This window comes from Herpailurus yagouaroundi, unplaced genomic scaffold (genome assembly GCF_014898765.1).
Source record: "Herpailurus yagouaroundi ecotype Mexico unplaced genomic scaffold, PumYag 77, whole genome shotgun sequence".
NCBI lineage: Eukaryota > Metazoa > Chordata > Mammalia > Carnivora > Felidae > Herpailurus > Herpailurus yagouaroundi.
In genome coordinates this window covers 77,915,524-77,931,215 of record NW_024412388.1, presented here as the reverse complement: position 1 = coordinate 77,931,215, position 15,692 = coordinate 77,915,524, and positions in this window count along the sequence as shown.

Sequence of the window (15,692 nt, the reverse complement as noted above, 5' to 3'; positions counted from 1 at the left end):
TTTTTCAACTTCATTCCTAAAGTGGCTTTTATTGTGTTTTGAAGGTTTTGACCTCATTGGCAACAGTCAAATTCATTTTTAAACATAGCCTCCCAATCAGACAACAATTCCAGCCTGGTGGGGTGGACAGAGCTGGGCTGTAGAGCCAGGCTGACCCTGGGCTGTGTGCAAAGTCATGTGGCCACAGGACCTTAGGCTAGTTACTAAACTTGTCTATTTCCTCATGGTATTACACAGAGGTAAGAACCTCCATTGGGTTGTATCTCCAGTATCTAGAACAAATATATCAACAAATATTTGTTCGTTCATTCAAGGTAACAATTAGCAATAATGAATGTGAAACGTCTGGAATCTAGAAAATACTAAGTGGTAGCTATTGTCATATTAAGATAAAGTAAAGGGATGTTGTTGAAGGAGAGAAGCTGAAAGCAAAGAATTTCAGATAGTCTGGATTGCTGGTGAGAGCCCGAGATCAGGTTCTAGGGCCACTGTGAGTTTGGAAATGTGGAAATTAATATTGACAGCTTGGAAGAAGAAAAGGAGTTGCTCTGAATTAGGCTCAGTATTCAGGGTTACCAACAGCCCGTCAAAATGGAAAATACCTACGTGGCTTTTAACCAGGTGTGAATGTGAATAATCAACTCATCAAGGTAAAGTCTTTAAGCTTTTTCTACCCAGTATCATTGCTATACCTAAAGCCATATTGCAGGAAGAACTGCTAAATGCATGTTTTCTTAATGCCGCTATGTGGCAGGAATTTAAAGTTATAATCTCTTTTCAAGGCACATCTTTATTAAAGGGGAATCATTCAAAGCCATCTGAGTGCAATTACTATATAAAGGCTAATTGACCTAATTAATCTAATGTGGGTCAATGGCTCTATCCTACCCAAAGAACATTTTCAAATGAAAAGGGGGAAAAAAGCAACTCCAAAAGGGATTTCTTTAAGTGAACATCCTTAAATTTAGTGAGCCTGATTTATTCCTTGCACACAGATATTATATTGCTACATATTATATTGCTGGAGTGGCTGAGCTGGGATAAAAAGAGATAGACTAATTCTCTGAGGATCCTGAGGAATATTCTGTTTGTCACTCAGGGGAAGGCACTATATAAATTACATTATACCAATACTGCCTCTTTCTGATAAGGTAGCACTGAAAGAAGAATTCAACATGACAAGAAGTCAAATTTACTATCATACTGTTTTGATTCTCTTGGTGATGTGATAAAGTGCATGCTGATACCTGCTTTTTATTTGATTAACTTACAGCTCCTTTGAATGTCAGCTTGTTCCATTTGAAGTACTGGCTGCCAAATATAAACTGGGACTGATAATATCTGAGCCCTATGATTGAGGAAAGAATGTGTAACACATGCCTGTGGTAGGCAAAATAAAATCTCCCAACATGTTCACGTTTTAATCCCCCAAATTTATAACTATGTCACATTACATGGCAAAAGGGACTTTGCACATGTGAAGTTAGGAATCTTGAGATGGAGAGAATATCCTGGATCATCCAGGTGGGTCCAATGTACTCACAAGAGTTCCTATAATGGAAAGAAGGAAGCTGGAGAGTCAGAGAAAGAGATATAAGGATGGAAGCAAAGGCCAGAGAGACAGAGAGAAGGAGAAAGGGAGATAGGTTTGAAGATGCTCTGCCTCTAGCTTCGGTGATGGAGAAAAAGGCTGTAAGTCAGGGAAGGTAGGCAGCTTCTGGAAAAGTCAAGGGAATGGATTCTCCCCTAGAGCCTCCAGAAGAAATGTAGCCCTGGATTTTAAAATCAAGCAACCTTGATTTTAGCCCAGTAACATTAATTTTTGGACTTTTGACCTCTAGAATTGTGAGTAATAAATTTGTATTGTTTTAAGCCACAGAGTTGGTGGTAATTTGTTATAGCAGCAAGAGAAACTACGTGCCACTTTTGGGGCTCATGGCACAGAGCTACACTAGTGTCATTTTAGTTGGATTGAAATGACTTTCCCAAACTGGACCTATAATCCAAGACAAAGCTAGGGCAAACCAGGGAAGCACACAGCAGAAGCTCTTGCTTGGCCTTTTATTCATCACAAGCTCACTTTGTTCCCATTTATTCTGAGGCCTTTTAGAGAAATGGAGTATTAGCGAAGGTTCCTAAGTGTGGGAAGAAATCAGTCCTCTTATGAGTTAATTCCCCTTTCCTCAGGTTTTAAACTCCAAAGACATTTTCTAAAATGATTTTCAACTATAAACAATGTCTTGTAATCAACTTGGCCTCTGTTCTGGCCAAAACCTTTAGAAAGTGGTTAAGTATCTTCACTGGGAGTCACTGGCCCTGGACATGGCCTTGAGCTAATAGGGTAGAAAAGGTAGGAGTTTTGGGCAGCTGATCAAAATCTTACATGGGGTCAAGGAGTTTTAAAAGATAAATGGGGCACATGGGTGGCTCAGTCGGTTAAATGTCCAACTCGAATTAGCTCAGGTCTTGATCTCAGGATTGTGAGGTTCAAGCCCCATGTTGGGCTCCACTCTGGGTGTGGAGCCTACTTTTAAAAAATGGTAATATATACAGCCACTGTGCTAAGGAGCACTTACATCCATTAAGTAACATGTGCATTATCCTATTATCCCATGCTTATTATCCCGACTTTCAACTGAGGAAAGTAAAGCTGAAGAAATGGCACCGTGCCCACTGTCACCTATAGCAGGCTTACTCAAGGGCTGGGCTGTTAACCACTACTCCATGTCCCCTCTCCACATCAGAACTTCCCTGGAAAATTCTTGGAACTCTTGGAAAGTGTTCTATAGACAGAATTATGGCAGATTTGTTGTTTTCTTGGTGTTCTGAGTGTGCCACCCCAGCAAATTCTTGAGAATGCAGGCAGAGTTTGCAAGAGGAAATGTATATATCACTACAACACGAAGCAAAGTCCTCTTGTCAAATGCAGTCAAAGAACGGGTAGGTTGTGCAGTGCAAGTTTGGCTTTCTCTGAGGCACACTAGTTCTTATGGGCCTGATGGAAAGGCCTGTTAACTGATGGCATGATCATGACTCCATTAGAAGAAAGACAAACAATGAAAAGGAATAAGTGCACAGTTTGATTCTGACCATTGCAGTGGACCCAATGAGGAAGAAAAGCTGGAGGAATCTAGTGAGACCATTTAGGTTGGATAGCAAGCTTTCTGATGAACATGGGTGAACAGTGAACAGGATGACACATACCCAAGGTCCTGGAATAACTCAAGTCTTAGAAGAAGATTAATGGTCAGAAACAGGTAAAAACGCTAAAGAAAATAAAAAATTTAGAGCAGGAGGAATTCTGGGAAGGGAAAAGCCCCAGCTTGAAAATAATGATGCTAAGTTAGTATATAATAACAGTGAGGAAAAGAACTTCTCCACTCCTATTTTACCATCTTTTTTTTTTCTTGGTAAGAAGATTGGAAGATTGACTGGAAAGTGTGGACAAGTGTTAGCAAAAGGAAGTGGCACCCCAACTTGTCCAAGAATCCACATCTGAACCATTGCATCCCAAGGGAAGGTAATATAATAGATTGGGAAAATAGGCTTTGGGGTCTGATACACCTAGCATCTACTTTATTCTCCTGGCAAGTTACTCAACAGTTCCAAATTTCAGTTTTTTCCCCTGTAAAATTGGGATAATAGGCTGCCTCATAGGGGAGGGAAACAATGCAGCATAGAGCACTTTAGCCAGCACCTGTCACATAATAAATACTTGATGCACAGTGGCTACTCATTGTATCATTATTATTTTTATAGACTAAATAGTTTACATGACATCAGAAATCTTTTTTTTTTTAATTTTTTTTTTCAACGTTTATTTATTTTTGGGACAGAGAGAGACAGAGCATGAATGGGGGAGGGGCAGAGAGAGAGGGAGACACAGAATCAGAAACAGGCTCCAGGCTCTGAGCCATCAGCCCAGAGCCCGACGCGGGGCTCGAACTCCCGGACCGCGAGATTGTGACCTGGCTGAAGTCGGACGCTTAACCGACTGCGCCACCCAGGCGCCCCAGACATCAGAAATCTTTAATTGTGAGGAATAAATATTGTGAATGAATAGTTAATAAACCTAGAACTAATTATATTAAAGATAGTTTCACCTGTTTCCAAGGTAAATAGTGATCTCCAGGAATAGTGTAGGTTCAGTAAGGTCATGCCAACCTAAATGCATTTTCCTTTCTCTAAAGGGATATATACTGGAAACCAGAGGAATTTTTATAGACCAAGATTATTGGTATTACAGCCTGACCAAGAATCTTGTGATACCCTTATGAAAGAACTGCACTGGTTGCTACAGGTAGGAAAACTTCTAACTTGTTGAATAATCCTAACATTGCTACTTAAGAAATATAACTCCACTGGAAGATTTCTGGGAGGAATAACTTAGAGATTGGCCCCTCAGTCCTAAATTGTTTGACGTTTTCACTAACGACTTTTATGTCAGCATTTACAGCTTGCTGATTAGTGAAAGAATGCTAAATTGTAAAATTAGGATTCAAAAGATTCTCATATGGCCAAAACAACAGACTAAATATAACAATGTGGAATTTTCCCACAAAATTCTAGTCTTTGACTTTAGTGTAACATCAAACCCTATAAGTAGAGTATGGGGTACATGTCTAAGCAACTTGTATTATTTTTTCAAAAGTTTTATTCGAGGGGAACTTGGCTGGCTCAGTTGGTAGAGTGTGTTTTGATTTTGTGCTTGTGCATTCAAACCCTGCATTGGGTGTAGAGATTAATTAAAAATAAAATCTTTAAAGAAATTTTTTATTCAAAAACAAGCTGAGTATAAGACAACCATAATGTTTTGCTTCCATCCCTGGTAATGTTGAAACACAGAGAAGACAACTACTTGATAGAACTTTTTTGAAGGGATTCCACTAAATTTGATGGGATGGGTTTGGATGGGATGGGTTTGGATTTGATGGGTTGGAAGCTTCTTAGGTATCACTATATGTGTATGAGTTATATAATTAAGCATACAAATAATTTGGGGGGGACAAATTTATATTAAAAATACATAGTACAGGTGCCAAAGAAGCTCCTAAATCACTCTCTACTGTAGTTGTAAATAACTTGGCAAATTAGTATTTAATCTCTCATTAAATAAGTCATTCAAAATGTGAAAAATTTCATGATGATGTCATAAACAATTATTCTTGTACATCATTGTATTAAAAAGTAAATCAATGTGTGCCACCTTACCCCTATGAGGATGATTACTATAGAAAAAAAAACAAAATAAGTGGTGATGAGAATGTGGAGAAATTAGAATCCTTCATACTGTTGGTAGAAATGTTAAATGGTGTAGCTACTATGGAAAACAGTATGAAGATACCTCAAAAAATAAATAAAATTACCATATGATCCAGCAATTCTACTTCTTGGTATACAATCAAAAGAATTTAAAGCAGAATTTCAAAGAGCTATTTGTTTATTCATGTCACAGCAGTATTACTCACAATAGCCAAGAAATAAAAGCAACCCAGGTATCTATCACTGGATGGATGTATTAAAAGTGTGATATATACATACAATGGAATATTATTCAGCCTGAAAAAGGAAGGAAATTCTGACACATGTTACAACAAGGATGAATCTTGAGGACATTACATCAGTCACAAAAGGACAAGCACTTGTGTGACTCCTCACCTGAGGCATCTAGAGTAATCAAATTCATAGATACAAAAAGTAGGATGATTATTTCCAGAGTCTGGAGGGGTAGAGGGGAATGAGGAGTTATTATCTAATCAGTGCAAAGTTTCAGACTTGCAAGATTAAGAGTTCTGGAAATGGATGTTGTGATAGTTGCACAACAATATAAATATACCTAACAATGAAGTGTGCTCTTAAAAATGGTTAAGATGGCAAGTTTTATGTTAAATGTATTTTATCACATTTTTTAAAAGTATACCAACGTAAAATCTTAAATATATCAAGAGCAAGCTATCTCCCCCTTCTGACTCCTCCCCTGCTACATGTCGCTCCTATTGGCTGGATTTTGAGGGTGTGCATATGATTTCAGTTATCTGCATTAATATCATGCTAGGATGTTGTTGCAGTTATAAACTTCTCTGCTAGTTCGATGTGGTAGCGATGTTTGTCTCTTTGCCAAGCTGGTGACAATTTAATGATAGTATTGTCAACCAGTGTCTTTGATGGTTATACACATTTATCAGACCGTATAATCATCTCTACTACACCAGTTGCTCACACACCAGAAATGAAGCTCCAGTAACAGTCTATTACTCTGACAAGGATAATAGGTCATTATTACCAAATCAGCAACACAGTGCTTTAAAAATAAATGACCCTGCTTCCCATCATTATTTATTTTTCATAAGTGCCTCAGATTTGTCTTAGCATCTAACAGCAGGAGACAATTATCCCATAATCATCTTCTTCTTCTTCTTCGTCTTCGTCTTCTTCATCTTCAGCCTGTCTTAAATGGTTTTAAGTGGTAAATTAAATGTTTCTGTTGACCCTAAAGTAGAAACCTGGGTGGTTTTATAGGAGCATTAATTAAAAAATGGGTGGAATTCATTCCAAATGCATACAATCCTCCTTTTTCATCCAGTTCTGTTGAACAAGAATGGCCAGCTAGGAAGATGGTAGTGAGAGGAGAAAAGAGAGCTACTGTGTGCTTATCACATGAATGACGGCATTTTTAATGTGGTCTTAACACTGTTTGATTGGGCCAGCAGAGTGTACACACAGTCCCCAAATGTTCCCCCTTTTCTATGTAGAGTGTTTTCAAAGGGAAACTCGTAACTCCAAAAAGGAAAAATTCCTCTCTGCTGGCCCGGAAGTTCTCCATCGCCACCTCCCCTCAGACAGGACAGCCCGAGGGAGCCTGAGAGGGTCTTCCCCAGCTGGACACCTGCTCCGACCACCTGGCAAGAGGCTCTGCTGACAGGGCCGCCCTTCTTGCACTGAAGTCTGGATTAAATCACAGTCCCTGCTGGAGATTGGACGTTGTCTACAGCTTCAATGGCAGAAGGCCCCAGGAAGGACAAGAGATTTGTATTCTAAGGAGGGAAGGAGGAGAACTGGCTGGGTGAAGATCGTGTTTCTTTGGCAACTGAGAACCATCCTTTTTAGGGGTGGCCGCTAGCTTTCAAAACAAAAAGAAGCTGGTAACTGTAAAAGGCTATGATGGGTTTCCTGCTCCCCCACCCTTTTAGAGGCAAAACCTATTTATGAGGCTTTATTAAGTGCAAATAAGTCCCTCGGCTTCAACGGAGAAGCAGCAGCTGCTGAAGATGTGGTCATTTGCATATAAATGACATGATTTCAGCTCAGAGAAGAATATTGAAAAATATACATGTCGACAATGGAATCCTGATAGATTCACACATATTAAGGTCAGATATTGTAATTTTTAAGGCTGCTGCATGCTGATGACTGCATCATATAACACATTCAATTCTGTTTGGGTTATATGAGTTTTATCTTCTATGAAATGGAGGATTTTTATTGTGAATTAATTAAACTACTTTTTTTTTTCCTAAACATGAGAACATTTAGGTCAATAAGCTAAACGCTCTACAAATGCAAAGACTTCATGACAGCCAAAGTTACCAACTGCAAACTTGGGTTTTCTGTACAGCTAACAAAGAAGCATGTGTGCCCAGGAGTCTCCCGTGGAAGAGATTGTGTGGCGCTTTCTCTAATTTTAGTCTGTCCGCTGCAGGGACAACCTGTTTTTTGAAGGGCTAAAGGAGGCTCCAGTTTTTATATTCTAAGAAGTTTTCGAACAGCCTGACTATAAGATGAGTGGGGAAATTACTGTAGCCCAGAAATGACCACAAATTTGCCAAGTGCCCACTGTTGTTTTGTTGCCCCATGACCTGTGGCTTGGAGTTCACAGCTGGCAAGAGACACATCCTGGAATCATCCGCACTGCTCCCAGGCAAGCATCCTCCAGGCTGCCTGGAGGAAGTAGATGGGTTTCTCTCAAATATGCCCCAAATTTTGGCCCTGCACCAGTCAGGCTGCTTGTTGACTCCTTTCCCATCTGCAAAACAAATTTGTTTAGAAACTGCTTGTGGTACCTTGGCTGCTGAGAAGGCCATAGGAATACACAATACTACCTTCACCTTGTAATCCAGCCCACGGCTCCCTCAGGGAGAACATTTTCCTCTAAATGATGATCACTTAAGTGTTAACTTCAGATTTTCTCATAAAAAAATAGTAACTTTAAGTAACAGACTTGATTCCTATTGACTCAGTATTTGATCACTGAATTACTTATTAAATAAGTCAGGTAGCTAATTCTCAACATATTTTTAAACCCTACATGTGAACATTTACTAGATGAATAAAGTCCTTGGTCTATACACACTTTCTAAAAGAGATGATTAAAGATGACTAATAAATAATGAAATAGCTATCAAGGAACAAGGGAAATTTAGAAACTCACAATAAATGTATGTTTTTCATAGAGAACCTTAGAGACTTTATAGAACTCGATTATGCTAACTTGAAAAACAATCCCAATGTCAATTTGCTGATGTATTCAATATATTCTCTTAAAATAATTTGTGGAGATACATATGATGCTTTAGCTTTAAGAAAGATTTTAAAACTCAAAATTTTAAAAAGTTTAGTTCTGGTCATTGATCAAGTTACACACATAGAAGGTGATTATATTATCCAAAGTTAGGCATCTGATTAACAGAGAAGGGTGATTAAACCACGCAGGGGTGGAGCCAGTAATTGTGGGGCCTGAAGCTTACACAATTTGGAGGGCTCTCTTTAAAAGAATACAAAATTACTGATACAAAATTGGGTAAATATGAATATTAATTAGGTTGAGAAAAAAAATCACAACAAAACTACAAACTAAAATCACAACAAATTACAAACCTCACAAAAGCCACAAAAGTAACCTGGCGTGATCGATTAGCTGGCTACACACCTCAACACTTTTCCCTACAATTGACTACTTCTAATATGACTGATTAAAAAAGGGTTTTTTATTAATGCCAGTTTTTTAAAGTTTATATCATTTCTGCAACTTGCTACAGGAAATGTCACATAAGGTTTTAGGATTGTTGTCAAATTGGGGAAAACTATTTCTTTCACGCATGGGCTGTAAAATTCCAGGGAATTTCAAGTCTCCTTGTGGAATGACTGATCCTAAACACTTCCGTGTTTTCAGAGTACCTACAGCCATAGGCCACACTGGTTTCCATGGTGATGTGCTCTCAAGCCCTTTGGTGTCCCTAGAAATAGTATTTATGGAAGCTGTCCTTATATCAGGACAATTGGTAATATCTTTACAGTATATGGAATTGACTGTAACATATATAATTAAATGAATTCGCAACACAACTTTGGCACGGAAAACGAATCTTATTAGAATGAGCCCTGCTGAAAGATTCCTGGCCCCCTCTGCCCTTGGAGAGTCTCATGGTTCCTATGTACCTGGTCATTGCTGATTTTCATTGCCCAGAATCTGTGGTGAGAGAAGAGGAACAGAGAAAGCAAGCAGAAGACAGTTGAACAGTTTCTCTCAGCAGTACAAGCCCCTTCGAGGGAAAGAAAAAAGTTGTTTTCCAAATTCATGAAAACACTGCCCTCCAAACTCCCTCCTATCAGCATTCTTTGTTCACTAGTTCAGTTTGGCCAGACTAGACTTAAAACCACAAGAAATGTCACAAGAAGTAGAAAGATAAGAGCCCCAAGTGGACATCAGTCTCCCTGGGGTGTGATTGACTGAAAACAACCAATTCTCTAGTGGATCCATGGTCCCCATCTTCTGGAAGAGCTTTGCTAAAAGCAGCGCATCCTGGATGAAATGGACACTCTGTTCCATCCTAGGAAGAAGATGAAGCTGGCAGTTTAGATTGCTGAAAAACAGTTTGAGATAAGCTTGTGGTTCCATAGAAATTAATCCATGCCTCTAGATAGCATGTAAGCCTATTGGAAAACTTCTTCAATTCAAGCAGTTAATAATATATCAAGTCTTGTAGCTTAAGGGATACAATTTTCAAAATTATTGTACTGAGGGAATCATAAATTCCACCAAGAGGAAGGTTGTAGTCCAGATATTTTATTTTAGATTTCCATCTAGGGTGCATTATGACACGCCACATGAAAGTCAAATCGTCCATGTAAAATGGTTTCCAGGTGATAAGTTTACCCCAAGGGGTCCAGTAAAGTAATACATTCAGAGTTATATCTGACTTTCACAATCTATAAAGACTAGTTATCAATTTTTTGAAAGATTTGATAAGCAGGAACAAAAAAATAGCTTATGGATGCTGACATTTGTCTCATTAATGGGAACAGCATAAGAAGTACAAGCTCCTTCTGGATTTGGCTGTAAATACACCACTGACATACATTTTGGAAGGTTGCTATTTTGTGCTGGTGGGAATGTATTTGTCTAACCTTGCACTGACTATAATAGACATAAGGAAGCAGTGATATTACTGTCAGCCACATTCAGCTTTTTAAAACAGGGGCACCCACTCTGCCAATATCTGTCAGATTCCAGGCCACTGCATATTAAAAATTATGTTCCATCAACACTGTCTGGCCTAGTGGAAGTTTTATTAGGAAATAATTCTCCTGTTGTGTTATGGGAAGGAAAGGAAAAAAAACCCACTTCACCCAATAGGATTCAAAGGAATAATTAATCTTTCTTCCATCCTCAGAATAGGAATGCTTTAGCTTCTCTAGTGTTTCACATGAATACCTCTACCCCTTCTTGCAAGGGCAGAGCCCATATGCATGTGAGGAACAGGCAGGAGGCCCAAGTACTAATTAATCGCCTGTTTGAGTGTTGTCTGTGTATGGTAAGGCATTATTTTCATAAGTTATTCCCCTGTTACCAGGGAAAAAGAATTACATTCTTTTTTTCAAGAAGATAAGTTTGGTAAGTTTGCCGAAGATGCTTATTAAAACAATAGTGGTAATAACAAAGTGCTTACACCTGCTTGACTATGGTTACACTTTCGAGGTTCAGGTGCATTCCCAGGAGGTTGCTGCCTACCCAAACCACAGGAAAAGTGCTTTGGCTGCCTGCATTGTCGCTGGGGCTCATCAGTTGAGACACCAGGAATGGCTATGCTCTTCACCTGTCTAGAATTCAGAACTAAACTCATCCTTCAAAAAACCCATCATGCATTTGAACAAAAGTATATTGCAGTAATCATTTATCTAGCTGGCACCATCAGTACAATGGGTTGTTTTCTGGGAGGGTAAAAATCTTCCAAAATAACTAAATGATATTTTTATTGTAACCCACTCAGTGTAACCACATTGCATTTCAAATTTTATTTTTTTTTAAGTTTATTTATTTTTGAGAGAGAGACAGAAGGTGAGTGGGGGAGGGGCAGAGACAGAGGGAGACACAGAATCCGAAGCAGGCTCCAGGCTCTGAGCTGTCAGCACAGAGTCCAACATGGTGCTCGAATTCACACACTGTGAGATCATGACCTGAGCCAAAATCGGACGTTTAACCCACTGAGCCACCCAGGCGCCCTGCATTTCAAACTTTCTAACATAACTGCTTGCCTCCCTAGCTTTTGGATTTGGGTTAGCATATATACCAACCTTTTCTTTGTGTAAATGAATTCTTGCCACTAGGTACCTCCCAGTGGCTGCCTGGGCTGCTGAGCTGCACATGGCTGTTCGGCTGTGGCTTTCAGGCTTCTCCCTGGCCTTAGCATTTCCTTCTCCCATAAGCTTACCTATAAATCCCATTCATCACTTCTGAGTAGAGAAGGCAGGGTTTTGCAGGTGAAGCCAGGTGTTTTAGAGTCCAACATTCTGGAGTAAATTCCAGCTTCACTACTTACTACCTGTGTGAACTTGAACAATTAACTTCCTCTGTTTCCTTGTTTATAAAATGGAAAAGAAATACCCACTGTAGGGTTGTTGTAAGATGAAGGGCGCTTAGTACAGAATCCAGCACAGACTTCTGGGAGCTGAGGCACAGTTGTCAGGCTTCCATCGGGTACATGGGAAAGTAAGTCAGTACCAAGAGGACCTGAGGGCTTTGCAACAGCTCAGTGGACTTCAGGGGCCTTCTTTTCTCCCTTGTGTGTCGGCTCCTGGCTACTGGAAGGCTGATCTTGCCAGCATCTCACCCCTGAAGACATGGATAGCCACACCATTGTTGTGCCTCGTGATTTAAAGTGGCACCATCCAGGCTCAGTAGGTTAAGCATCTGACCTCAGCTCAGATCATGATCTCATGGTTCATGGGTTCGAGCCCAGCATCAGGCTCTGTGCTGACAGTGCAGATCCTAGAGCCTGCTTCGAATTCTGTCTCCCCCTCTCTCTGCCCCTCCCCCACTCATGCTCTGTCTGTCTCTCTCTCTCTCTCAAAAATAAATAAAACATTAAAAAAATTTTTAAGTGGCACCATCCAGCCTCCTCTCTGGGCCTTTTTTGTTCATCTATCTGTATAAATAAAGTTAAGTTGCTTTTTACTGTTTTCCCATTACATGGAAATGCTTGAGCAGATCTCACCAGATTTGGAGGCCTGACTTTGCATATAAGCTACACAGAATGCCCAACATTAACTTCAAGAAGACCTGGGGGCAGGGGTCCTCAGGTCAGAAGTTCTCAGACTTAAGCGTCTATCAGTACCGCATGAAGGTCCTGTTAAAGCACATTCCTGAGCCCCACACCAGAGTTTCTGATTCAGTGGGTCTGGGGTGGGACTTGAGAATTTACATCTGATGGGTTCCCAGGGAAAGCTGATGCTGATGTTGCTTGTCTGGGGACCACACTCTGAGAATCCAAGGTAAAATAGGTGTTGTTGATTTGCAATCAGCCAGGAGCACTCGGCACTCCTGTGCTCATGATCCTCCAGAGGCCGGCTGAGGGCTCGCATTCTGCTGAAATAAAGCCTGCTCTCAGGGGTAAGTGGTGATTTGCAACTTGATTCCTAAAGAGTATGATGGAAGTGAGGTGTAAGGCAGATTTTCTTGTAGCCTTAATTCCTTCCCACACTCCATTGCCTACAAAATGCACAGAGCCAGAGCACCTCCTCTGGTGCCTGTCTTTCTCTTATTTCCTCCCCTAAATCCACAGTGGCTGATTGACAGGGGGTGTGAGTGGGGCTTGTGGTCTGAATTATTAGTTCTTGGGGAAGGTGGGACCTGTTTAAATTGTTCTTAATTTCCCACCACACACAGGAGTGAGAAAGAAGCAGTTTTCTAACTACTTGCAAGCTGGAAATCGTGTTCATAAAACATTTAATTGAGATAACTCCAAACCATGTTCCTAAAATTCAAATCACACGTACTTAACTGAAATGGAAAGCGGCTTCCTAAGACCTAGTCTCAATGTCTCTGACATTGCAGATGAAGGTGTTCCAGGGAACTCTGTGCCAGACCCAATGAGGAAAGGTATAGCTATGGGCCAGGTTCACCCTGCCTGCGTCTGTGTGGCCTGAGGAGAAAAGTGGGGCAGTGAGAAATCATGGGATGGAGGGAGCCGAAGAACTTTTAGGTTTTAGGAAGAAGGATAACTAATTTTCAAATTAATTGTTTGATGTGTTGTATTGATGCCTAATCTGAGGATGAGCCTGCTGTATACACTACTCTGTATTATCGGCGTTTATAGGGTTGTGGACTCCACAGGATGAGGGAGGAGTACAGCCCAAGTCGGATCCTGACACATGTCAGACACAGGTTGGCAGGCCCAGGAGGTCTGTGAGAGAGGTGACTCAGAGTATGTGGGCCACAGGGACTTACTGTGACCCTTGGGGAAGTTACTAGGCTTCCCATAGCATTTGGCCAATAAAACTTGAGATGTTTGCATTTAATTAGTAAAGGAAAGGTGCCCTAGCAAGAGGACATCCAGGTGAAAGGCTCTGGGTAACCTGGCATCATAGGATTCTGAAATCGACAACTCTGATTGGTTTTGGCTCGATCCTTTTTCAGATTTCTCCAGTCTGAAGAAAAGGTGTCCATTATTAGTTCAGTAATATTTCCAAGTGGCTGCAGGGGGCCTGGCTGCGTGCCAGATGCTGAGGCCATCACGCCGGCTTCAAACAGCTTGTTTTACCGGCTATTCTCCCACGTCTTCCTCCAAAGCCAGGTTCCATGACATCTGCATGCCACTTCCACCTTGCCCTTCTGTGCTCCCCCAAGGAGCCACCCGCAGAGCCTGCGGTATTCACTTACTTATGAAACACCTGTGCGCCAGGCACAGGTTTGGGGCAATGGTGACTCAGGAGTGAATAGAACTAGGAGGAGACAGACAATAAGCAGGATAAAATAAAACAGAGATGCAATATATAAAAGATCGGTATGTTAGGCAGTGAGAGAAAAAGATAACACAGGGAAGAAGAGTAGGAGTCTGGCATGGGGCTGAGATGGGCCAGCCAGGGCAGCCCCTTTGACAGGATCTGAACGCAGGAAGGAAAGGCAAAGTACAAACGGGAGGTAGCAGCTCACCGCCCCAGGCACGCAGAGGAAGATCCTGGCGGGGCTGGGGGGAGCTCTGGACAGGAAGCAGGAGAACAGGTCAGAGTGGGGCAGGCTGGAAAGCAGATCAGGCAGGTCTGGTGGGCTTTTGTAAAGACTTGGTTTTGTTCTGCATGCAGAGGAAGTCACTGGAGGGTTTTGAGGCGAGGGGTGACGTGGCAGGTTGTAGTTTTAGCAAGGTCACCCTGGCAGCTGTGTGGGGAATGGCCTAATAGGAGAGCAAGGGAGAAGTAGGTGGCTATTGCAGAATCCAGGTGAGACACAGTGAGGGCCTGGACCAGCGTGTGATGGTGGCGATGGTGGGAAGTGGTCAAATCCAGGATATATTTTAAGGTTAAGGCAACAGAGTTTATTTACTGATTATGAGATATGAAAAAAAGAGAGGGCCTGAAGAACCTGATACACCTCTTTCCAAAGGTCTGGTGGGCCAGTTGACTGTGGTCTCCCCAGGCCTCTGTCCTGCGTTGGGGCTTTTTAAGAAAAATTCCTTTTTCATCTATTAAGATTGGTGGCCTTCTGTGATAAAAGGATTCCCTTGTCCTCTTACAGCCCTGGGAAGCATTTATTTTCTAACAGAATTTTTCTGGGGACTCTCTCCTCTCTGGGGACGGTGGTCTGCTCACAGCCTGTCTCCAGGCCAGGGCTCCTCTTCTTGAGCTGACTCAGCACTGGCTCTGCAGGACCCCCTCCAACACTGAGCAGTATCAATGCAGAGAAGTCACCAGGCAGAAGAGAGGAACGGGAAGATAACATTCGATTTACTACATACACAAGAACGAGCACAAACGGAAAAGGCTCATTACACGGGGCACTGTCAGATCAAAAATACAAGAGCAATTAGGACACAGAGAAGAAACTTCTGTATGAAGGTATGAATTTTTAATTGGAGTGTGGTTGATATGCAATATTATATTAGTTCTAGGTATACAACACAGTGATTCAACATTTATATACATTAGGAAATGCTGGCCGTGGTAAGTGTAGTGGTGACTGCTGTCACCAAACACATTGTGAAAATATTACTGACTATTCTCTATGCTGTGCTTTTCACCCCCATGACTTATTTGTCTTATCACTGGATATTTGTACTTCTTCGTCCCCTTACCCACCTGCCCTCTGGCAACCACTAGTTTATTCTCTGTGTTTATGAGTCTGTTTCTGTTTTGTTTTTTCATTTTTTTTTTTTTTTAGATTCCACATATTAGTGAAATCATATGGCATTTTGTCTGTCTCA